Below are 25,061 nucleotides of genomic sequence, written 5' to 3' on the forward strand. Positions count from 1 at the left end.
AATAATGTTCTAATAAATAAGAATTGCTCAATTTCTGATCATCTTTATCTTCTCTTTTCTTGATATATCACAAATTCTTTATGCAGAAGCCTGTTCACTTTAGAAAAACTCTCTTTTACAGTAATCTAAGAAATGAAAATTTCCATTAAGTATGTAAAATAGGAACATGTTGGTAAGTGCTTTTGCAATGCTAAGTGTGCCAAAATATGTTGAAGAGTTGTCATTATACTAAGGGATTTCTTAGATTTTAACTCAGTAATATATTTGAAGCACTTTTATCTTGTTATGGTTATGTCTTCTGGACACCAGACTGGTGTATAGGCATACATGAAATATTGCTTTGTAGTCTTTCTTCCTGGACAGAATTTTTGCTTTGTTTTGTTTATTTTGTTAAATATACTGTTCTTATCTTAGCCAACAGAGTAGTCTAAAGAGTTTCCTCTTTTATAGCAACAGAAATAAATTCTAAAAATATCCTTTTGTCTGTGGAATAAATTAGGTACACAATACACAGTAGCAAATGACTATGGTTATCTAATGTTTGATAAACTCAAAAATCCAAGCTTTTGGATCAAGAACTCATCATTTGACAAAGATTGCTGATAAAACTGGAAAGCAGTTTGGCAAAAACTATACATAGACCATCATCTTACACTATACAAAGATAATGTCAAAATGAATAAATTACTTAAGCATAAAGGAAGATGTATATAAAGGAAGCACTGAAACCTTTCAGATTTCTGAGTAAGGGAAGAATTTATGATCAAATAAGACAGAAGTTAATGGGAAACAAAATATAATTTTGATCACATGACATTAAAAAGTTTTTGCACAAACAAAACTAATGCAATCAAAATTAGAAGGAAAGTAAGAAACTGAGGGGGACTTTTTTTTTTTTTTTTTAACAGTTAAATAAATTAGAGCCTCATTTCTCAAATACATAAAGTACTGAGCGAAATTTATGAAAATATGAGCCACTCCCCAATTGATAAATGGTCAAAAGATAAAAAATCCAAAACTTTATGATCCTATGAAATCATCATTTGCTGACAATCACTATAGACTCATATTGAACTTATTGATAACTAAGCTTTCACTGTTGTATATAGATAGCTAACATCACTATTGTTCTGTGTACTAGGATGATCCAATGGAATAATGTATATAAAACTCTTTGAAAACTTCTGAACAGAATGTAAGTCATGAAATAATGATGAAATAATAATAAACAATTTAGCAATCAAAAAGCCCATCTAGATGTGCCTTATAAAACCATATAGCTGAGTCTACTCAGGAACTTAGAAAGTCCCAATATTATAATAATGAATCTGGAACCAAGGATCTATTAACACAGGAAGATGGTCATTTATGTTTTCTGTCTATACCTTACAAATAGAGCAATAGGTTCATGGATTGTTATAGATGAAAAGATTTTGTCTTATCTATGGGTTTTGATGTTGATGATTTAACTTGAGGCAAGATTTATGATTTCTGTTGCGTCCTCCTCCACTACTAACATGGATCCACAAGTCAATTTCCTGGTTTTAACTCCCTTATTGTGTAATCCTTTGGAAAGATCTTCAACAGAACATTGAATTAGTAAATATTGAGTATTATCCTCTTGCCCTCATTTCAAGTCCCCCCCCCCCCCCTAATCTCAGTCATATCCTTATTTCTTTAAGAAAAACAATGAATTACTGGTTGAATTTTCAGTCTCTTTCCAGATTTCAGGTTTGCCTTATTTAAATTAGATATGTTTCCTAAATTCATGTGTTTTATACATACCTAAATCTATATTGATTTAGTTTAGAAATATCACATTTTCTTAAATACATTTAGGGGAAAGGAAATTCAGCCCTTTTATGGAAGAAAGGAAAGAAACTGAAATCAGCTTACTGATATTTAGGTTGATTCAAATAATCAAGTGTACCAGTTAGATTCACATCTTTTATCTTATTCAAGACTGGCTTATCTCCTCACCTCTCAATTGTTTTCTCACTTTACCTTGGCATTGACAACAAAGTAGGATGAAACTACAAAAAATACTGGATTTTGAGTTATAGAATATGGGTTAGATTCCCCACCTTTGCTATTTACTACCCTTGTGATCAAATCATTTAAACTATGAATAGCAATGTAGAATGAAAGTTTAAAAAGAAATAATCTCTAATACCTCTTTTGGCTCCAAATTTTTAATTCTGTGTGTCAAAGGGTACAAAAAGGGAACAAGACATAGTTGGACATAGGATTGGCCTTAGAATCAGAAAGACCTGCCTTTCAGATTCTGTCTATGACATCTACTAGCTAGGTGATCACAAGCAAGTCACTTTATTTCTTATTGTCCTAAGCAACTCTTTATAAGACAACATGTAATTAAAAAGCCCACTTGCAGATCTGCATTGGTAAGGAGTTTCCACAATAAGAATTCTCTAATTATAACAGAAATATATATATATATATATATATATATATATATATATATATATATATATATATATATATATATATATTTTTAAAGAGCCAAAGATATATAACTTCTGCCTTAAGGAAAGGTGGTCAGGTTACTTTTGTGGTCGTTTCTTTCATCATTCTATAGTTGTAAATCTCCAGACAGATAATGCAGTGAAGGAAAGGGAAAGGTTTCTAAACTAGATCACAATTGAGCCAACGAATTGTTGCTGTTGTTTGTTCTTCATTCACAAAGAGTACCAATGATATCAAAAAATTATATCTTAACTTGCAAGTAAATTGGATTTAAGTAAGGCAAGACTGTGCAAAGTCACCAGTCTCACTGTATCCTCCAGAGCCATCTGGAGGTGTCAAACATAAAACAGAAACAGATTCCTGTAGTTCCATATTGATTTTGGTTATTCAGTCATGTTCCACTCTTTGTAACCCATTTTGGGGTTTTCATGATAGAGTTACTGGAGTAGATTACCATTTCCTTCTCCAGATCATTTTACACATGAGGAAACTGGGCAATCTTCCTGACTCAAGATTCGGTGGAATTTGATAACCTCTGCTCATAGTAAAGAATGTCATAATTTCCCATATATTTCAGAATCATTTGAAGTAATTAGTCAGGTCTTCCAAGATATGTTCCTAGAAGTATGATTCCCCGAGGAGCTTAGAATGCATGATTATAGATTTTAGTCCTTCCCAGGAATGGTCAACCCACTGAATGCAACTATTTCTTCACTTGCCCCAGGATCTCTAGAAAGCATATCCTAATCCTCACAGACGTGTAATGAATTTGGAAAGTTCCTATATTTTCTACCTAACACCATTCATAACTCTTGATGTTTGCTTAAGAGATGTATACTCTATTTTTGGAACACGTTTCTTTTAGCTGTTATGTGCTCCACTTAAATCATTTTGCAAATTCTCCAATGATATCACAGGGAAGAAAAGAAGCATTTCTTTGATTTTCTTCCTCTTATAAGGTAATAGTATTATTCAGAGTGTAAGTAAGATTATATATATTGCCATCTATTTAAATTAGTAAATGTTCACTCAGAAGAGGGGAATAGGAGATTGTAAAGGATGAAAGTTTTCAATATTCTTTCTGACAATATATACATATGATTTACTACTTTTGTGTCCCTTAAGTATGATAGTAGTACAGTTATATATATATATACAATTATATAACCCCCAGTCCTAGACTTGGAACTTAGCTTCATTGACTCACTGTGGGTGAGTATAAAATCTAATTTGGAGACTGAGTTTTAATGGATACACTGTGGTTCTTTTCAGTCAGAAAGAAGTTTAAGGTTTTGTTTTGTTTTGTTTTGTTTTGAAACTAGGTCTCCCTATCTGGTTCATGCTGAAAATACAACAACCATTCATAGACCCAAACCAATTGACAATCAGCAATGGATATTTGCTCTGTCTGGCTCCAACCTGAGCTAGTTTGCTCCTTTTTGAGCAGACTGCTTCTCCACCCTATGACCTCCCATAAAAGACTCACAATACTCAGGTATTTTTTTTTTTTTTTGCATACTTAATACTTATTCATTTTGCAAATCCTCTAGCAATATCTTAGAGAAGGGAAGAAGATGCTTTTTGGTTCAGTCTAATGTAATTCAGAACTCCCAAGTTCAAATGATCCACCAGTCTGAACCTTTCCAAGGACAAGGATTGCCAAAGGTACCATCACACCTAGCTTCAAAGTTTTCAAAAAAGCTTACCTTCTTGAGACCCTTTTATAGGATCAATGATCTCCATGAATATTTTTATTATTCATGAAGCATACTTTTAATGCTTAGTACTATTCAAAAGTTTCATTGGCATCACTCCCTTGTTCTGTGTCTGTCCTATCAGACTCCATAACTTCTTTTGGGACTTTCTTGGCAAAATTACTGGAGTGGTTTGATATTTCCTTTTCCAACTCATTTGACAGATGAAAAAACGAGGCACACAGGGTTAAATTACTTGCCCAAGGTCACAAACCTGGTGTCTGACACCACATTTGAACTATTGTCTTCCTAATTCTTCATTTGATGATCCAGGTTCTTTCAACTTCCTTCTGGTTGTCCAGAGGCAGCAGAGTTAAACTCAAATAGAATAAGAATACTTATTCACTTAAAAAAACAAACAAACAAACAAAAAACACACACATAGGGAGGGGGAAGCTAGGTGGCTGCCAGGTGGAAGGGTGGATAGAGCACCAGCCTTGAATTCAGAAGGACCAGAGTTCAAATCTGATCTCAGACACAACACTTAGCTGTGGGACCCTGGGCAAGTCATTTAACCCCATCCTGGGGGGGGGGAGGGGAGGAATGGTTGGTCTCTTTTTTTGCCCTCAAATATGATTGGCAGGTCCTCAGCATAATCAATAAAGTTTACTAGATTATGTCTTTGTATTATAGTATAGCATCCTTCACCAAAGTGCTCATCTAAAGGCTCTGAGTATCAGGGGAGTGACCCTGGCTTCTTTGTTAGCAGGCCATCTGCATGGTGAGTCCTACTGTTTGGAAAGGCTTCAAGGATAACCCCAACAATGAACATGGACATCCCAAAAATATCAGCTTAAATGAATGCAGAAAGGCTTGAAACCAAATAGTTGGCTACCAAATAATGAATGGATTTGGTCCTAGAAGCTTATGAAGTTCATCAATTAAGGCATAAATAGTTGTTTGATTGATGAAGGGAGATCTCACACAGAAAAAATCCTAGGCCCCTGAAGTGCTCACATATAAATATAATGTATCAGAGATATATTAGTTATAGTAAGTATAGTCAAGAGAATATTTCATCTGCAAGAGCAAGGTGCTGCAGGTACAATAATAAAACATAACACTGCCCCGTTTAATTAGTTCTGCTATTGATAATCCAAGTGATCTTGGCCAAGTGATTCAATATTTCTGGGCCTCAGTTTCCATATATGTCAAATAAAGGAATTAGATTATATGATCTCTGGGATCCCTTCAATTCTAAGATTTATAGTCATGAATATTTCCGTGGTTATTTGTCTTTGGATTCATATTTACATCCTAGATCTCTGCAAAGCTCAGCTACCACCATAGTCTTTCCTTATGATTTCAACTCTTCCTCTTTTCAGTGACTTTGTATTCATTTTGTATATATTCTGTATCTATTTATCTATAGTACATTTTCTTTTCTCACAAAAAAGATTTTGTTCTTTGTCTTTACATTCTGCAGTTTGCCTTTGTGGCTGAACCAAATGGGTCCATAATAAATGCTTGTTAAATCAAAGAGTGTTGGTTGGTATATAAACTCTTGCCAAATAGAGCCTCTTTGAGGAAAATAAATTTCTTTTCTTTTACACTAACCAAATAAATAACTTTCCTTAGGTCCATGAAGAAATTCCCTTTGAAGAAACACCCTTAACTGCTAACAGGATTAAATTGACCAGTCATTTCTCTCTTTTTGGTGCTATTTTTTGGAAGATAAAGATAAGGAATTCCATTTTAATTACCACTTACGTTGTGAACCTACAAAAATTAGAACTCAATGATTTTTTGTGGTGCACTGAAGCTTACTCACTCTTCATTTGGCATGCCCTTGGAGAACAGCTCAGGCTAGATTCCAAGAAGCATGATGCTCTAGTAAAAAACAGGCTCTTTGGTTACATATCCTACTAAGGGCAAGCTAACCTAACAAAACTGTAGGGAAGTTGAAATTGAATGAAACAAATGGTGAAGATTTAACATTTGGACACCATAAAAAGTCGTAGGAAGTCAAGGTAAACTAGATTTATACAAATATGGTGCTTGTGTAGAATGACGTTCTAACAGTATGAGAAGCAAAAACATTTTTTAATATGAATTAGAAGCAGTTTAGTGGGCAAAAGTATATCCATATATCCAGCTTACAATTGTTGTAATGCTGCCTAAGAAATTGCATTTGAAGCTAAAAGCTGAGATATTACTGTGGAGGACTTTTTATCATTTTTTTCCTCTTATAATGTAAGACTTTGAATTCAGTTGTAAATAAGAATTTCTGAAAGATTAGCCTTTTGTCAAATACTGCCTACCAAGGAAGAGATATGGAAAGACAGTCAAGAGGTCCAAGTTTAAATTCTATTTCTCCTAACTATGTGACTTTGGTCAAGTCATTTAAATTTTCAGACTTTTAGTTTCCCTTTCCATAAAAAGTAGATGATAATTGCTGCCCAGTCTCTCTTGAAAGGTTGACATTAGAATTTGGTGAGATTAATGGGTATGAAACCATTTTGAAAACAGTAAAATAAAAATAAATCTAGAAAAAAGGTCTCTTTAAGCTTAATTTTGTCACTAATTCATTGTGTGACTTTGGGCAAGTGATTTAAGCTCTTCAAATATGGGCTTCCTCTTTCATACAATGAGGAGGTTGGGATAACATGACTTATTAGATCATAGGATCACATATTTAAGAATGAAAGGGACCTTTGAGAATTTCTTCAGTCTTTTCTAGGAGCCACTAGAAATCTCGTCACAAATTCCTCAAACAACAAAAACTTTTTTCTCTATTGACATTTTGGTCACAGGAAAAAGCCAGGTATCTCATTGGATAGAGCACTGAACCTGAAGCCAAGAAGACCTGAGTTCAAATCCAACCTTAGATACTAACTAGACACTAGCTAAACCCATCACTCCAACTCTTTGCCTAATGTAGTGGAGAAGAAAGTGGAAAACCACTCCAGTATTTTTGTCAAGAAAACTCTATATGGGATCATGAAGAGAGGAACATGATTAAACAAAGCAACAAAGTTTTAGTCACATACCAGCATAGTCAACTCATGATTTCTCAAAACTGTACTCTTTCTAAGATCTAGAATTCCATTACCTTTTCATTTCATTCAGTCTGTCATTTATACTAAATATACTCTTGATCACTCTACTCAACCTTTCTCTTCCAGTCCATCTATGGCCTTAATTGTGTCCATATGTATCTTGGCTTCATAGTCTATCTGCATCTACAATGTTTCACTAGCCATTGCATTAGAATTTCTTGCCCTGATGATCTTTGTTCCTGACTTTGGCATTGTATACAATGTCTGGTACATAGTTGGCATTTAGATGCTTGTTGAACCCTCATTCCACACTAATCCCTACTATTTGATTTCTCTGCTCCTCCTTTAAGGTTTCTGAATAAAAATCATGAAACAGGATTAATTTCACCCATTACAAATTTATCATTCCTGTCATCTTTTGGGCTCACTCAATATTACTCACCAAGACTTCTCTCCTCTTTTGCCTTGAGAATCTCATTTTCTATAACAATTGGTTTAACTTTTTTCTTCTCTTTCCTCATCCCTGATCTTGTCTTAACCTCTCCACTACACTTAAATTATCTAATCTATTTCACAAGGAAGATTGAAGCATGTATGATCCACTCTCATTCCTCAAATGGTATATGATCTCTCTACTAAATTGTAGACTACTAAATTGTATAACAATATCAAATTGAAACTTTTCAGCTTTGAATACAATAAATACTTGATGTTTTTTGAATTACACATGCTGAATAAATATGATTCAACAGTGGAATTAACTGACATAAGGTGTCCCTAGAGTCTTAGTGTAGTTTAAGATTTAATACCATGTTATTATTAAAGCTTTATTATTACCTTTATTATTGCTTTATTAGCTTTAATAGTTTAAACCTGCACTAAGATGTTGGGAATATCCTGCATATTTTGCTTATTTTTTTTCAAAACATTTTTATTTAAAGGTTTGAGTTATAAAATCTATTCCTGTTTTCCTCCTTCCCTACTTCCTTCTTATTTATCTTTAATAATCTCACATAAATTTTGTACTCTCTCTTAAAAAAATTAAAAAGAGAAAATAATTTTGGCCAGATAATCCATTAATAGAACTGTCATTACCTAAAATGCTTCTAATAAACTCACAATTAAATTTCTCTCATCTCATGTTGCTAATGTATCCTTTGATAGTCAATGCCTTTCTAGCTTCCTCAGATTCCTCTACCCTCTTATGAGACCTGAAAAAAATGGACCACTAAGCTTCTCCCAAAGTTTGTTGTTTTTGTTTTGTTTTAATAGAGGGCAGAGATTGGATTTCAAGCTCAGGCTTTTGGACCCTTTTGGGTGTTGTCTTCCCCCATTAAATTGTAATGTAAATACTAGTGCCAGGTCTTCAGATATTCTAAGAACAAAATATATTGATCACCATTAATTAGGAATCAGTATGGAGAGAGAAGGAGAGGGAAAGAGAGGGAGAGTCAGGGAGAGGGAGAGAGAGGGAGAGAGAGAAGGGGGCGGGGGGAGGGGAGAGGAGAGAGAGAGAGCTCCCGTAGAGCAGAAACTATCTTTTTTTTCTTTTCAATTATATTCCCAGTGCTTAGCATAGTGCCTGATAAATGTTAATTGAATTTAATATCTGGATGTTATGAAATAGAATAGAAGATTATTATTTTATAAAGATACAATATACTGAGAAATCCTTAATCCCAGGCTTTCCTGGGATACCCAACAATTAAGGTTTACTTCTTAAGAAATGTCAATGACTAGTCATACTTACTAAGCTAAGTATGAATTGCTCCATGGAATTACCATGACCCCATTTGCTGGCTCTGATACTTGGCTAGTTCAGGATGAAGTTCAAAATCAAGCTGAAAACTCTTTGCAGCAGTAGACACAGGGCCAGCTAGAAGCAAACAAATTTATTGCTAATAAAACTAGTTAATTGCACAGCATGAGGTACCCTCTCTTTAAGCAAAATTACAGGTTGAGGAATTTTCAGCTACTCCTGATTAGCTGAACACCTCTAAGTGCTCTATAATATTACTCGACTGAATGACAGAATTTGATTGTTTACATTCCAGAAAAGAAATGTTTGCCACATTTAGCAATCTACACATGGAAATCAACAAAATCATTTAGGAAAATTTAGGCAAACTTGATTCTTTTTTTAAAAGTCTGAAGAGTTCTATAGCAGCCTGAGTGCTCTGCTTAGCTTGGCTCTTAATATATTTCTAGGCTACATCCAGAATAATTATTATATTATTTCTAAGATATTTCTATTATCTGTCTGTCTATCTATTATCTACCTATATAAGATATTTCTAAGTTTTTGTATATTTGAACAGTGACTAATGAGAATTACCCATTAGAAACAATTGCTTGCCATTTTCTTTTTTATTAATTGCTAAGTATACAATATTTTAACAAACCCCTACTAAAAATGACAGCTTCTGGAATGGAAGAGATTTTGAAGTCTTTCCCCTTCTTGACCTTTATTCTCATTGATGTTCCCTTAAATCCCCACAAACAGAAAATAGAGAATATAGAACATAACAGAGAAAACAGAAAATAAGATCAGAATCTTATTTTCAAAAGGCTATAGAGAAAGAGGACCCATTACCTTTTTAATATGTTATTTTAGTATTTAATAACCATTACAGATAAAATGTGCAAGTGTTAAAGGTGATGTATAGTACAGAATGCTAGGGAGATAATAGAATTATCCTTTCCAATGTAAATGCTGGAATTCGACAAAAGCTCCAAGACAAGAGGACTATTAGAAGACTTAATATAATCAGATTTAAATGCTTCTGCAAGTATGACCAGTTCATTGCTAAGTTGAAGGGAAAACAAAATTAACCCACAGTTGATAACAGTGGAGCAGAAAAAGAATAGGCAGCTTTTAGAGATTTGGCACACAGTACTGCATTTGTTTATTTAGATCAGAACACTCCTAAGCATCAAGATTAGTTTGACAAAAATTATGGGGAAATTCTGAAATGGCTAAACAAAAAACGAGAACTCCAAGTATAACAGTAAGATAGTTTTGTCTGTCTCTAAGAAAGCAAACATTATTTCCATCAAAAATAAAATGCAAGCAAAGATTAAAGATATACAAGATTAATGGCTCAGTAAAAAGGCACATGAAATTCAGTTTTATGTTGATTGTTAATAATATAGAATGCTTGTATGATGCTCTGAATACTATGGGCCAAAGACCTATGGTACATCTCAACTACTCAGTGTTGATGGAGCCACATTGATTAATGACAAAGGCATGATCCTGGAGAGAGAGACTAAACACTTCCACAGTGTTCTGAACAAATTGTCATCAGTCAATGCTCACACCATTGTTGCATATCTCAGCTTGAAACCATTTCTTCTTTAGCCAAACTTCAATAGAGATTTTACATGTCATTAGGATTCTCTTGTGTGGCAAAGTACTTGATACTTACTCTATTCCAGCTGAGATTTACAAGGCAGAGAGTCCATTGTTCACATAAAAGCTGATGGAAAAATTTCCTAGTTATGTAACAAGATATATATATGTATATGTATATGTATATAATAAGATAGACATTTGTTCATGTCTATAAAAGTAAATAGGTTATCCAATTATAAAAGCATCTTCTCTTTTTTAATTATTGCTGTCAAGATTCTTACTAGAGTCAATTTTAATATAATAGTCTGATCCTTGACCTGAAAGATGGTCATATACCTGAGTGTGGCTTCAGAAAGGGCAAAGGAATGGTTGATATGGTGTTGGCTACCCAGAAATTCCAGGAGAAATGCCAGAAGTGGAACAGAGATTTGTATGCAATATTCATTGATCTAACCAAGAACTTCAATACTTTCATTTATTAAGGTTTGTGGAAAATTATAACAAAATTTGGTTGCCAAGAAAAGTTCACCAGTATTGTATGGCAGTATACAGAGATTAGGAGTGATGCAAACACACTCTCAAGATCTCACAGAAGAACTTTAGTATTGATTGTGAGGCTTGGGAGATACTAGCAAATGACAGCCTATTATGGTGTACCCACCCCTCCCAACACTAATGATAATATGTATAGTCAACAGTAAACATTCCAACATGAGTCACCTTTAAAAATGTATGCTACATTCTGCATATTGAAATCATCATTTCTCTCAGAAGATAGGTAATAGCTTCCTTATCAGTACTCTGGAATCATGGCTATTTGTTGCATTGATCAAAATTCTGAATTTCTAGGATTATAAATCGAAGAGCAGGTATCCATTGGTAGAGGCAGTTTTCTCATTGGAAATTTCCTGTATTAATGAAATTTCAGGTCTGAATTTCTTTTTCATCTGTAAAAATGTAATAGTAATGATTGCCTATGTTGTCTGGATAGAAAGAGATAATATGCAAATTTTATACCAAAGTGCTATAAAATTGTAATTATTACCTCAAATTAGTTCTTTTTGATCTTCATTTTTACAGTTTTAACTTCTTAAAATTAGAAAAAAAAATGTATTATCTCACTGGCTTAATTTGTGCATGTTTTTCAACTCACTATCCCAAAATTTTTTCACATGCATAGATCAAGCCAATTTTTTTAGATGTACTACTTTCTCTAATCCTCCCCTTACCACCCTCAGGAACAGAAAATATTAGTGGAAAAGTCACTAAACTAACTTCTGATCTACAAATCCCATTAATTTTTTTTTCATTCTTTCTGATGTCTGAAGCTTTGGAAGGACTGATCATCTGCTTTCTTCTTTCTGATTCTTTTAGCTTCTCCTGACTTGGTTTCAAAGGCATGTTCTGATTATCTTCCAATTTGTCTAAATAATTTTTTTTCAGGAGGGAAGGAAATCTCTTTTTCCTTTTCTTGACTTCTTGGGATAGGTGGTTCCCAAGTATTTCCTTTAGCAATTTCATTTACTTCAAGGCTTCAGTTAGAAGCACCAGTGCTTTATATTGCTATTAATCTCTGTTCAATGACAGTATTTTATGATAAATAATAAATATAGTGCACACAAACATATGTCTTATGATCTACAAAACATATAATATATTCCATACCATAAATTTAATATATTTCTTTTCCTATCAAGCTACAAGATACAATGGAAAGACAAGGACAGAAGACCTGAGTTTTAATCTCAGTTTTATTGGTTGCTATCTGTTGTTGCCTGAAGGAGTCATTCAACCTAATTGGGTTTCACTTCTATCATCTATAAACTGATTATCCCAAAGATTCCTTCTACTTCTCAATCCTATCAATGTCTCTATTTCTAATGCCACTAATCTGAGAATATATGTCTTCATTTTCACTTCTTTGTACAACAGACCAATAAAGTATCTTCTCAACTATACTTTATATACAGCATAGATTTAGAGCTGGAAGAAATATTAGAAGTTATCACATTGAATTCATTTATTTAATAGATGGGGAAATTGGGATCAAAACAAATACAATGACTGGATCAAGCTGAGATTTAAATTCAGGTTCTTTTCTTCCTAAATTTTCCTTCCTACTTTTCCAAATTGCCTTTTTCAATCTATTCAAGTAAACTATACTTATACTTTGGTCTCCTTGAATCACTCATCTGCTCAAAAATTTTCAAGAACTCTCTTTTGACTGAATTAAATAGATAATCCCTTTCCTAGAATTCAAGGTCCTACAGAATTTCAGAGCATCTTACCTTTCTAATCTTCTTTTATATAACTTATTTTCATTTTTTCTAGACTTCAATAATTTAGCACCTGTGTCTTTGTTCACAATTTTTCCAATACTGAAATGTCTTCCTTCCCTTCCCTTAAAGAATAATTCAGAGTACCTATTCCATAAATCCTTGACCAACTTCCTCTCCTCTTTTTCTTCCAATCTTTAATAACAACCTCCCTTCCAGCTCCATCCTTGTCTCTTTTCACTCCCCCATCTCAGTGCTAAATATTAGTTCTTTTGGGTTATAGAGAATATGTCATTTCCCCTACCTGACTACAAAATCCATGAGTGCAGGAACTATTTTTACCTAAAATAAAAATTTAATCTCTTATTCAGTGTTCTCACTGAATAAGCATTTTGTTGAACCGAAGTGAAGTCAAGTCTTCTCTATCAGTTACACATGTAATTGGTTTTTTAAAACCTAAACACAGAACCTTCCCATATCACTATTCACTTTTATCTTGCTGTAGTTCCTCATTTTAATCTGTCAGCTTCTCTAAAAATTCATTTTTTTCTTTCTGCTATTATCTATTTCCTCATTGTGTCATCTGTAGACTTGATAGGAATGCCTTCTATAGATTTACTCAAATCACTGATAAGTTTTTTTTTTTTTTTTTAATATAATAGGACAGAAGAAAAAGCTCTGTCACTTATTATTAGAGACTTCCATCCAGATTGACATCCATCTAACTAAATAAACTTCTTTGGACAGAGCATGGCTGTTTAAACAAAGTAACATTGCATCAAACTATACTATCATATTCTCCTATATGCTCCATTCTGCCTACAGTTAAAGAGACTCATATATGTAAAATTCTAAGAGAAAAGGCTAGTTCCTAATGCCTAGAGATCTATATCGACACATTAGCTCTTGTATCTCATCCTTATCAGTTCAAATGACATTTAACCCCCTTCCTTGTCCAAACCAGAGGATTCTGTAGGGAGCCATTTGATACCTTCTGTTTTCTATCTGTGATCCTGAAGATTCCCCTTTAAGAAGCAGAAAATACAAATCCTTAAGCTAGAGTTACCAGAAGCTTCTTTAAAAAGCAACATATATAAGGAGAGCTTGCTTTATTGATTCTCTCCAATTCTGGCCACTCTTTTCTGCCCTGACAAGTCCATTGTTGGAACCCTGAGGACCTATATACTCACATTGACTTTTTGGGTTTTTTTCCTTGGTTGTTTTTGGTTTTTGCTTTTCTTCTTATCCATACCTGCAGGCCTGTCTTTGAAACTCTATATGGTCTCCATGCTCCTGTTCTGGCCACAAACTAGCTCTGGTAGAAAGCTAAATAAGAACTCTGAATAAATGGATCCCAGAAATTTCATTTCTACAGCTTAATTTTTATTATGTCCTACTCTGGCTTTCACTCACTTGGTGACTAATAGTCAATGCCAACTATTTGACAGATACAGTCACTGATCCACCAGCTGGCTGAGCAATACCTAACCCATCTGTCTTCCAGGCTTCCTTGTGCTCAACAGAACATTTTTAAAAAGTTTATAGAATTTTAGGGCTAGATGAGAGATTGTCTAGTCAAAATACTTTTGTTATACTGTAGAAATTGAAATTCAGATTAATGAAGTACCTTGCCCATCATCACAAAAATAGAAAATGATGCATATAGGACTTGAATTCAGGTCTCCATACTTTTAATATATAAGGATGATGAAAGGTCAAATGAGAAAACAGATATAAAGTTGTAGAGGGCCTGAACTCTGGACAAGTATACTTGAAACAAGGTGTTAACTCAGTGGATTTGATGAGTTGATTGTTCTCCTATTTAATTAGCATGGTGATGTAATGGTTCTCTAGTTCACTTATAATCAGTATGCTGTAAAGATATAGTTGTAATAGGGTATTTAAACTGGGGACAAGGCAGACTCAGATTGGGAGACTGGTTGAGGGTGGCAGACTGTCAGACTGCTAGATGAGACTGGGTCAGACTATGAGAGATAGACTGTGTAAGGGACAATAAAGACTTTGGACTCTCTATTCTTGTCCATTCTTGTCGAGTCTATCCTGCTGAGACTAAGGACCTTCTGGAGGACCTCCAGAAAGCCAGCCTGAACATTACAAAAAGTACTCTGACCAACTTTAAAGTTCAATATAAATGCCAATTATCACTATTGTTATTAACTTATTGTCACCAGGTCTCTAATCTAATGATGACTTTATAACCTGAGCCTTCCACTATACACCAACTGAGTAAAACAATATTTATCAAATAACAGATGTTTTGTTTAAACATTTGTTTAACCCCCCAGGCTCTCTGGGGGAAGGAAGGGAGGATGTACATATAGTCTTAAATTTAATCTTCATTATTACCACTTTCTTAAGTCTTGGCAATCAACAAAACAATAAATTAAGCCTAGATTTAAACATTTTCCAATTTATTTTTTATTTTTTTGCTGAGGCAATTGGAGTTAAGTGACTTGCCCAGGGTCACACAACTAGGAAGTGTTAAATGTCTGAGGCCAGATTTGAACTAGGTCCTCCTGCCTTCAAGGGTTTTTTAATCCATTGTGCCACCTAGCTGCCCCACATTTTCCAATTTCTAAAGGTAAATTCTTTTTTTTTTTTTTTAATTAATAATTTTTATTATATATATATTTTTTATAATATTATCCCTTGTATTCATTTTTCCAAATTATCCCCCCCTCCCTCTATTCCCTCCCCCCGATGACAGGCAATCCCATACATTTTACATGTGTTACAATATAGTCTAGATACAATACATGTGTGTGTATATCATTTTCTTGTTGCACAATAAACTTTAGATTCCGAAGGTACATGTAACCTGGGCAGACAGATATTAGTGCTAACAATTTACATTCACTTCCCAGTGTTCCTTCTCTGGGTGTAGCTACCTCTGTCCATCATTGATCAACTGGAAGTGAGTTGGATCTTCTTTATGTTGAAGATTTCCACTTCCATCAGAATACATCCTCATACAGTATTGTTGTTGAAGTGTACAGTGATCTTCTGGTTTTGCTCATTTCACTCAGCATCAGTTGATTTAAGTCTCTCCAGGCCTCTCTGTATTCCTCCTGCTGATCACTTCTTACAGAGCAATAATATTCCATAACCCTAAAGGTAAATTCTTATAAGATTTTAACAATCAATGCTCATGTGCTGGAGCTGGCTCCAGATTATGTCTTTTTCTATTCTTCATCTTCTATAAAAGCAATAGAATACTCTGCTTCAAATGGATAGGAAGATGACAGTGAAGAAAGAAGAAAAGGCAGAACTACATAATTCAAATTTTGTAATTTTCTCCACATTGGAAACTGAGTATTTATACTGATAAAAACCCCAAAAATAATTTAATAAGAATTTTAAAAATAGTTCATATTTATATTTATAAATGTATTATTTATATTTTTAAAAAAAATTTAAAATATAGGACTGCCCTCAATCAGTTCAACTGACTAAGATGACTGGGATTATTGAACTATTGCCCATGATGTTTGAGATAATATAGATAGCAGGTGCCTTGCTATGAAGATTTTGTAGATACTTTTCTGGTTTTTCACAAAGGCAAATATTTCAAACTGGAGACTAGTAAACTTTTTATTTTACAATTTTGTTGTAGAATGAATTATTAATGAGATGATTTGTGAGCTCTTAGAAGAAGTAATTACTAAGCCTTAGCAAGAGTTGATAAAGTTATTCAAGATGAACTTCATTTCCTTTGGGCAGGGTCTCTAGTTCAGGGTAATGCCATTAATCAGACAATCAACCACTAAGCATTTGGGACAAGAAACACTGAATGCAAACCTTTATTGTAATCTTAGATCTCTAGTGGAGTGCTACAGTGGAATGCTCTTTGGTCCTAAGGCACATTTCTATCAATGATTTTGTTAAAGATATAGAGACATACTTATCAAATCTGAGAATGAAGTGGGAGAGAAAATCTCAACAGGTTAGAGGAACAGACTCAAGCTAATAAGATGAAATGTAATAATAAACTTTATGCACCAGGAACTGTATTAAAAGTGTTGGTGCAACAAATATATACAAAGCAAGTTACATGTAAAATAAGTAGCAGATAATAAAAAAAAAAAAGAAGGCATTGGGAATTAAATGGTGTTAGGGAAAGCTTTTTGTAGAAGGTAGGATTTTAGTTAAGACTTAAAGAAAATCAAGGAGCTCAATAGTCAGAGTGGAAGAGATTAATTGTAAAGTTCAGTTCCCCAATATAGCTTTATTCTGAGCTTTCATCATGGTGTAGAGGTGACTGCATCTTTAAAGGATGTTCCAGGGATGTACAACTTCTGGTAGGCACTACCATTTTGGAAAGACTTTGAATATAGGCTCTGTTGTACTTAGTAAGCCTGTCATTTGAAGACTAGTTTGGCTAAATTCAAAGACATTCATTGACAAGTTGGCCCAGAACAATAAATTACAGATCACAAGAATTCTTGCAGCTTGTTTACTGAATCACTGGTCACAACTCTCCTATCTTGACAGAATGAATGTCTGCATCAACAAAATCATGTAGCACTGAAGTTAAGTTTGGGACAGAAAAAAAAAAATCAACTTTTTAGATATAACATGGAGTAAGACAGAAAGTAGTTCCTGTGAAAAAATTTTCAAGATTTTATTTGTTTACATTTGATGAGTTAGCATTGTGAAATAGAAGCTTAAAATTTATTATAATCTCAAATGGCATAGATAAAAACAGAATTTCCAGAATGAGGGAGGTAATAATTATGCTATACTTTGCTCTGGTCAGACCACATTTAGAGTGTATTGTGTTTAGATCTGTATAATAAATGGAAAAGTAGAAAGTGCAGAGAATAACTAGCTAAGAAGACCAAACTTTATGCAGGATGATTAAAGAAATTAAATTTAGTCTAAGAAAAAAAATTTAAAGAGATATAAGACTATAGTCTTCAAAAAATGTGATGGGCTGTCCAAGGAATAAGGAATTAGCCTTGTTCTTACTGGCTTCAGAAGAACATATATCAGTGCATGAAAAATTACAGGGAATAGTTTGCTTCAACATAAGGGAAAACTTACTGGATATTAGAGCTCTCCAAAACTAGAATAATATGTCCCAGAATTTATTATCACTCCCATCACCCAGATCTTGAAAAATAATCTAGATGACTACTTGCTGGAAATGCTGTTGTAGACTATATTTACATGTGAGATTGAAGTTGACCTAAATATCTTCTAAAATCTTCCCCAACTCTAGATTTTTATGATCTTTTCAAGAACTTCAGAGTCACATGATAATTAAAATTTCTGTCTGCAGCCATCCTCACTCTAGGCACTATTAATTGATGCCAACAGGAACTAGCATATGTATGAGACCATGCAGCTATTTGTAGCAAAGAAAATAATGCATTCCCAATATCTTACTCATCCTTCACATCATGCACATTTTTGCAACTTGAGATTAAAGGGATGTTTAAGGAAGCCTGTATTGTGAAATATTGATCCTGAAAAATAATAATGATTCATTGATCTTACCAAAGCATAATGAGTGCACTATTACTAGGGCCAAATTTGAAAATGATAGAGCAGGTTGGGCTATTTAATGTCAGGATTTTGAGAGAATGAGTGTTTAGAACTTATCTTGAAGGGAAGGGCAGGTGAAAGAGACATGACCAAGTACAGCAAGGTATTTAAGGCCTTAAGGACACGAGGTATTTTACTTAATAAAGAACACCAATAAAAAAACCCAAGCTTTATTAAGAACATCCCTACTGGACCAAACTCATTATAGAAGACAGGTTATACATAGCAGGATATTTAAGTGATTGTCAGAGTGATCTTTTTTTTTTTTTTTTTCCCTTTAAAAATGTTTTTTTTTTAATTTTTAAATTTTTTTTATTTTTTTCCTACACAGTGATCTTAAGTGTTAAGATGGTAAGTGAGGTGGAAAAAAGAAGAATGGTAAAGACATACAAAAGAAAAATTTCAAATTATGATGAAATTACATGTTGCTGGAGGAAAAAGGTAACATAAGGGTAAACTCACAGAACAAAGTTATTATGATGCTCATGAAAAGTTAAAGGAACATTAGCCCCAATGTCAATAAAGCTCTACAAAGTATAGACATAAGTTAAAGCAAAGTATTGTAGCATCGAGATAATCTAATAGAATATACACAGTACTAGATTTGAAATCCAGAGATTGCCATTTGAGTTCCAATGCCCTTTTGATAAAGAGAGCCATCTGCACTCAGGGAGAGGACTGTGGGGACTGAGTATGGATCACAACATACTATTTTCAGTTTTTTTTTATGTTGTTTGTTTGTATTTCATTTTCTTTCTCTCTTTTTTTTTTCCTTTTTGATTTGATTTTTCTTGTGCAGCATGATAATTGTAGAAATATGTAAAGAAGAATTATGCATGTTTAACATATATTGGATTACTTGCTGTCTAGGAAAGGAAGTAAGAGAAGAAAAAATTTGGAATACAAGATTTTGCAAAAGTGAACGCTGAATGTTAAAAATTATCTATGCATAGGTTTTGAAAATAAAAAGCTTAAGCAGCTAGGTGATGCAGTGGATAGAGCCCTAGTCTTGAAGTCAGGACCTGAGTTCAAATTTGACCTCAGACACTAAACATTTCCTAGCTGTGTGACCCTGGGAAAGTCACTTAACCCCAAATGCCTCAGCAAAAAATAAATAAATAAATAGAAATTAAAAGCTTTAATAAAAATTTTTTAAAAAGAGATTACCACTAAATATGTCCTCCTTCTTTAGGCTCCAGTTTCCTTATCTTTATGGTCCTACCCTTGGACCCTATCATACATGTCTTGATGAGCAATTAGGTGGGCATTACTCTTTCCTTCACTAATTTGTGTCCAATTATTAGGTAACATCATAGCCTCTTTGGCATCACTAAATATGAAAATTCTATGCAAAGAATATCTCAATTTAACAACTTAATTCTTCAAATTTCTAAGTAAATGTCCCTCCTCCATAGGAGATAATGCATGTAAAGTACCTAGAAAAACCTCAGAGTGCCAATATCCATGTTAGGAATCTAGTTAAACATTGTTAGCCCTATCATAAATTATTGAATTTGCAAAGCTAACCAGAATTTGATAGGACAGGACCTTTATTTCTCTTTTCCTTCCATTAGATTTTAGTGCAATGGCTCACTATGTTCCTTTTCCAAAAGATTATCCTTCCTGTAAGTCATTGGTTCTCAGGTTTTTTTCTTCTTTAGCTAAATAAATTGGTTTATTATGTTTATTTAGTTAAATATTTAAAGTATTTACAGGAACACTGATGTCTTTGTATTAAAATGCAATTCTAACTTCAGGTCACAAAATGTTTTTCTATTAGCAGTGATGAGTTCTGAAGGCAATGTGATGACCTTAGTATTAAGGAGCATGACAACCTATCAAAGAGCTAACTGACATCACAGAGACCTGGATTCAAGATCTGCCTCTAACATACTAATTTACCATATTGTAAATTATTTAACCTCTAAATGCCTCAGGCATCTTTTCCTTTTTAAAAAAATCTTGTTTTTATCAATATATTTTATTTTGACCTCACCTTCATTTCTCATATATCAACTGATTCTACTTGCCTTCCCTTCCTCCCCATGGGGAGCCATCTTTTATAACAAAGATTAAAAAGAGAGAGAAAAGAATTCAACAAAACAAAGCAGCATATTAACCATGTCTAATGGTACATACGGGATTCTACTCTCATAGTTCCCTGCATCTGCAAAGAGGAAAGGAAAGTCTTAGGCATTTGTCTAAGACAAATAAAAAAAAAAGGCAAATAAGTAGAAGGTATTCTTCCAGTTTAAATGTTATCAAAGATCTCAGAACAACAAAAAACAAAAAACCAGGAAAAAGAATTATTAGACTTCCAGCTGGAAAACATTACACTTAAGACTATGAGACAGAAGATAACTGATATTAGTATAGAGATAAACCATGACCTTGAATTCATGAACACATCTACTTTCTTCATATCTCTTTAACATTAGCTCCCTTGCCAGGAATCTGGATAAACTGACATCAAAAAGGAAAAAAAAATGTAAAGTAGAATCAATAATGCTAGCAGAATTTTCAGAAGGCATCACTACTTAACCTTAAGAGTAATTATCACTATTTTCTAAGCATTCCCACAGCATAGGCCCTATGTTGAGTATTATGGGCATTTGACTGAGATAAGCTATTTTGAAGGCATTTGATCCCAGCTAAGATCTTATGTTTGCTATAGCCAAAGGAATTGGAGCCAAATTTGCCAAATAGTGACATGAAGAAAAGAAGTCCAACTTTTTATTACTTTTAAATCAGCCCATTAATCATATCAACAACTTCTAATGGCAGCCTCCCATTGACATGGGGCTAGAGCAGCAAACATCCCAGAAGGAAGAACAAAAATACCGTAGACAGGGGGACAGGAATATTCTTTTTTCTCCATCACTTCCAGCTCCCAGATGTAAATTAGCTTAGCTTTCTTACATTCATTCAGAAAAGTTCATCATCATCATTCTTACAATATTAAGGAGTTGCAATGTTTAATAAATGTCAAGCAATCAAAATGTCAATTTTGGTCACTAAAGAGAACAGGGTAAGAAGAAACATAGGTCTCAAAGTCCACACTGGAAATCATTTACCATCTTGCCCATCATACCGTAAAGTTTAGTAATAAGAGTCAATCATTTTCATGCCCAGGATACCATAAGAATTTTTAAAGTTTCTTTTCAGAAGACGTCAACTGCCATCTTTTAAAGGGCATATTAAATCCATTAAATCATATGCAATAACAGCAAATCAGCTCATTTTAAGCATGTAATATCACATGCAATATCAGCAAATCATCTCAAATTGAGCAATCAGCTCAAGGAATTTCTTAACTGAAATATAAGCAACTATTTGTGCTAATAAATGAATGTCAACAAGGCTCTTAATTTTTTTTTTAACTCTAAATCTAATGATTCTAAGTTTAGATGTATTCTTTTCTGAGTTAAATATGATCATTTGCTTGGAGGGAACCACAGAGTTCATTTGAAGAACTTATAAGCCTTTACTCTTCATTACCAAAATAAAGCATGGAGTTTAGTTAGGTAATACTCATAGTAACAATTCCCATTTATAAACTCTGACATTTATAAAATGCTTTTCCTACAGAAATCAAGTAAAGTAGGTAGTCCAAATATTATCATCTTCATTTGAGGAAACTAAAGATAAATGACTTAGCCACAGTCATAGATCTAATAACTGTTAGAGCTGGGACATGAACCTCAGGTCTATGAATATTAATTCAATGTAATGGTCTTTGCACTATTCCATACTACCTTTATAATATTTACATTTTTAGCTACTTATCTGGAAACTCCTTCCCTTTCATCTCCCCATCTCTCACTTTTCCTAATTTCACTAAAATTATATAAATGTAATGGTATCAAAAAGATAGAAAATCTAAATTTTGAATTAATAAAACTATGTGGTAATGACTAATAAATCAAAACTGTAATGGTATTTTAGAAAAATTCTTAAACTGTCTTTTGTTTGCCAATAGCACAACCATTGATAAAAATTTCTGTTAAATTTTTTAAATGGCTGAAAAATCAAAAAGGAAACACAATTTGTTCAAATTAATCCAAGACTGTAGCTATAAAGCAAAATCTTTCAGGACTGTGAAAAATATGGAGGGAAAAGGAAGGTGATTTGGGTGAAGAGTATTCCATTGTGATCAAACCTTAGCATATAATAAATGTTATCGTTTATAATGTTCACATAAAGACTTTTGTATGCTTGGTATTTTGGACAACAGGAATAAGTATCAATTAAAAACTATTAAAGTTAGATTACATATAATACAGACAAATGCAGTAAAGATTCATGGTGTGGAAAGAACTCGGGATCTCAAAAAACAAAATAAATATTGCTGTCCATAGCATAGTATTATACAAGATATGCTGATTTAAACTATTAAAGCTTAAAAAAGATAATACGGGATGAATACAGATTTAGAATTAAAAGAATCCTTAAAGGTATTAGCAAGTTTGTTTGTTTGTTGGTTTTTTTTTTTTTTTTTGTAAATATAAAAATGCCATGGAAACAGCTTTTCTCTCTTACTTGCCCCTACAACCAAGCAGATCATGCCCTACTGATTCTGCTTCCATTATATATTTGGCATTCGTATCTTGTTCTCCATTGTGGTTATCATTATCTTATTCCAAATCCTGGTTTGCTTTGATTACGGTTAGTCTCCTACCTAGAATTCCTATCTCCAAATATCTTATCCCTACAAAACAGCACACTGCTGCTAGATTAATCTCCCTAACAAACTGATATAAACATTTTAACTTCTTTCTTTAAAAGCTTCAATGATTGCCCACAAAATATAAAATAAACCTTAAGTTTCTTAGCTTGTTATTCAGGCCCTTTGCAAAGTGACCTATTTATCTTTCTAGATTTCTTTCTCATTAGACTAAGATCTCCTTGAGAGAAGAAACTATCTTTTGTCTTTCTGTGCATTCCAAACATTTTTCACAGTGCCTGGCACATAAAATATGCTTAATAAATGTTTATTAAGTGGCTGATTATGTATCCTCTACTCCAATCAAACTGGACTGTTTGACTATGTCATTGTTCAAGTTTCTGTCTGTCTGGCTTGCTGTCTTTCTTTCTTTTTCTCCTTTCCTTTTTCTCTCTCTCTCTTCCTTCCTTCCTTCCTCTCTTTCTTTCTCCCCCCTCTCTTTCTCTATCTATCTATCCATCCATCCATCTCTTCTGTCTTTTACAGGAAGACTTTCCAAATGCCTTCCCTCTTTACATTTCTGTGCATGTGGGGGTGTTGGGAGTGGGAAGGAAGGGAAGAAATTGTCAGCTAGGTGGCACCATGGGTAAAGTGCTGAACCAGAGTCAGGAAGACTCATCTCCTGAGTTCAAATGTGACTTCAGATACTTCCTAGCTGTATGACCTTGGGCAAATCATTTAACCCTATTTACCTCATTTTCCTCATCTGTAAATTGAACTGAAGAAGGAAATGGTAACCTAATACAGTTTCTTTGCCAAGAAAACTCTAAATTAGGTCACAAAGCATTGGACACAATTGAAAAATGACTAAACAACAAACAAAAAATATATTTACATGTTTGTTTCCTTGTTGTTTCCCTTTTAAATTATAAGCTCCTTGAAGAAGTATATTTCTCCCTTTTTGTATCCTCAGGACTTAGCACAGTGACTGACACATAATAGATATTTAAATGTTTTTTGACTGATTTACTGACTATATGCAGATCTTTTCCCACTTCTATGCCTTTGCTTACATTATTCCTCCTCCCTAGAAAGTAATCCTTGCCACAATCCTGTTTAATTAAATCTTACCCATCTTCAAGAGACAACACAAACAATAATTCCTCCAAGAATTAATCTCTTTCTTCCTTGATGTTTAACTTCTCCAACTTCACCAAATACACACAAGCTAGAGGTACTCTTTTCTTCCTATATGGGCATTTGCTAATACCATTCTTATAACAATATATTCTGGTTTATATTATAGTTAATTGTATAAGCAACCTGTTCCTGGCTATTAAATAACTTCTAACTAGCTGTAAATTCTTTGAAAGCAAGGACTAAGTCTAATTTCTTTTATTCATTTGCCAGATAATCTAGTTTAATGATTGTTTATTGAACTAATAAATGTCTGAATGAACTGCATAAACCAATCTAATGCAAATAGAAAAATACTTCTATGAAAACTTATTTTACTGCTTTATCTAATTTGGAATCCTTATATAAAAAGAATTTAAAAATTAGAATAATTTGGAATATTTAAAAACTTTTGGTAATGATCCAAAAGAACACAAAATAAAAGAACTGAAAAGATTTACCAAAATGAGATTATTTGGTCTAACAGAAGTCAGAGTGAAAAGCTATTTTTAATAAATGCTTTTAATATTTAGTGATAAATGCTTTTATAAATAAACTTCAGAATGTTATTTAATAATATGACAAATATTTTATTAATTCTTACATATTAAATATGGGGATATTGCAAGCCATTTCTCTTGATGGTAGTATAAGGGAACTAGATTCTGAATTACAGTTCAAGTTCAAAGAAATTCAAATTAGAAATTAAAAATTATTTTTTCTGATGACAAGGATTATAGAACTTGTTGCCAAGAGAAGCTGAGGAATTTTAATAAAAGATATATG

The 25,061-nt window shown here is 33.3% G+C and overlaps 1 protein-coding gene across 4 annotated transcripts in view; it reads right to left on the minus strand.

Moving 5' to 3' along the window:
• MAP3K20 (mitogen-activated protein kinase kinase kinase 20) overlaps nucleotides 1-25,061 on the minus strand; it is a 212,851-nt gene that overhangs the window by 117,446 nt on the left and 70,344 nt on the right. The gene's annotated exons all lie outside the window — the stretch shown is intronic.

Source organism: Sminthopsis crassicaudata, chromosome 3 (genome assembly GCF_048593235.1).
Source record: "Sminthopsis crassicaudata isolate SCR6 chromosome 3, ASM4859323v1, whole genome shotgun sequence".
NCBI classification, from domain to species: Eukaryota; Metazoa; Chordata; class Mammalia; order Dasyuromorphia; family Dasyuridae; genus Sminthopsis; species Sminthopsis crassicaudata.